Below are 1,929 nucleotides of genomic sequence, written 5' to 3' on the forward strand. Positions count from 1 at the left end.
CTCGTGAAAGGGCGTTCTTACAAGTGAATAGCAGAGCTAAAACATTCAAACATAACAACAAGAAACCTATACCTTGACAGGATCCATTATATAAATTTTAGAAAAAACAAAACTGAAAGTAAGCAATCTAGCTGCTTTAGAAATAGGATAACCAAATCTGTAACCAAATACAAAAGATTTGATTTGTAGCTCTCATTGAACTCACACAGAAAGCACGGCAGACTAGACTGTTACATCACAAATAAAATATCAAGGGAACATAGTATTTCCGAACCAAAATTTCAGGAATTCTTACTCTTCAAAACCCATCCTCAGATTTTGCAAGAACCATACATTATGCACACACAGAGATGAGCATGTGCAGCATCTATACATGCCAGAACAACAGTATTGGAGTGAGTGAGATTAACTTGGCGCCGCACTTGATGGTAATGCCAGCAAGTGTCCATCCTAGACACCTCATGCTTGAGGTCATCCACGGCCATGCCGCGGGACGGCTGTGTCCTCTCCAACAACATACGTGGATCCAGGGACAGATTCGTCGTTGGTGAACCCAAGCAGAGAGGGCACCACACCAGAACCAACAAATGTCCCCACTTCCTCCTCGAAGTACAGGTCCTACTAGTAGCATTCTGACCACGGTGGTAGATGGATGTGAGGGATGCATAGCCGAGTGTTGCCGCCGGAGCCGCTCCATTTACCTACATCAACATTATAGCCAATATGACCGCTGGGTAGACAACATAGATAAAATCGGGTACGGTTAAATCTAAAGATTTGTGGTAGACATTTCTCTGATGTTGCATTCTATAAGATCCACAAATAACCATTCTCAAACTAGACAGATTTTCTGACCTAAGTTAGTATGTCAATTTATTTATATGCATAGTAGGCAAAATTTCAGGTTGGTCCTGCGACATACAGAATCCTCTCCCTGGAAAATCGATGTAACTTGTGAAAAAAAAGGAGCGTTCATACTAGTACAACTAAAACATTGAAGCCGAAAAAGTGTGAACCTACAGGTCGAGAGGATTGATTATATCCATCTATATTTAGAAGCTGCCCCAGAACTGAAAGTATATTCATGCCTTGGCAGGACAAGATGAACATCGATCGGCTGCTGAGCCATCCATTTGGCAGAAAGCGTGGTCGCCGCCGACAGACTGTTGGTCTGGCCGTGACGGCTGTATCTTGCACAAATTGCAGGACGCTGCGCCTACGCACACGTCCAGGCTTGCCTCGTAGCCCATCATGGATACTGGCTGCCTCCTTGACTTTGCCCGTGCACAGCTTTAGCTCCGAGCATCCTCTCCTCCTCGTCCGGCTGGTCTGGTCGGGGGAAATAATCGATTTTGAAGTCGGACAGATTAAATTGGGGGAGAAGGAAGAGGATTCCAAATTGGACCTAGGCAAATCAATACCTTGAGTACGCATGCCTCTGTAGATGCCGACGGCGGCGGTGGTCGACATCATTGGCGGTGTGCGCTGCGTCGTGGCCGACGCCAGGGTTCGCGAGGCGGATGGAGGCTGTGGTGAAATTATCTCCCGGTGGTAGGCGAGGTAGGACTCCTCCGATTCGGGCGCATCATCCGCCGCCGGCTGACGTACCACCGGTGTCCGGTGGGGAGGCGACGACGCCGGGGAAGCTGTCGAGCAGGTGACGCAGGTGGTTGGCGGGGGCGCGGGGATGTGGGTGGCGATTGAGTGGGCCGGGAGAAGGAAGTGCAGGAGAACGGAGAGGCTGGTGCGGCCGAGATGCGGCGGCGGTGTGGTCTCAGGATGCGGCGGCGGTCGGGAGAGAGAGAGAGAAGAGGCAGCGAGGACGGGGACGCTTCGTTTCCTTCGTTCGTTTCGTGTGGCACGTACCCAATGGATATACGGTCTCGCGCGATATATACGCGGCCATTAGGCAAATTGCAACCAAATATA

The 1,929-nt window shown here is 49.6% G+C and overlaps 1 long non-coding RNA gene across 1 annotated transcript; it reads right to left on the reverse strand.

Annotated features, from left to right (window-relative positions):
- Nucleotides 1-221: 221 nt before the first annotated feature.
- Nucleotides 222-1,535, reverse strand: LOC124659346. Its single transcript, XR_006989547.1, has 3 exons — nucleotides 1,422-1,535; nucleotides 1,021-1,329; nucleotides 222-701 (listed from the first exon to the last, which is right to left on the reverse strand). It is a non-coding gene; the product is annotated as an uncharacterized LOC124659346 (long non-coding RNA).
- Between the last annotated feature and the right edge of the window lie 394 nt (nucleotides 1,536-1,929).

The sequence above is a fragment of the Lolium rigidum genome, chromosome 6, assembly GCF_022539505.1.
Source record: "Lolium rigidum isolate FL_2022 chromosome 6, APGP_CSIRO_Lrig_0.1, whole genome shotgun sequence".
NCBI classification, from domain to species: domain Eukaryota; kingdom Viridiplantae; phylum Streptophyta; class Magnoliopsida; order Poales; family Poaceae; genus Lolium; species Lolium rigidum.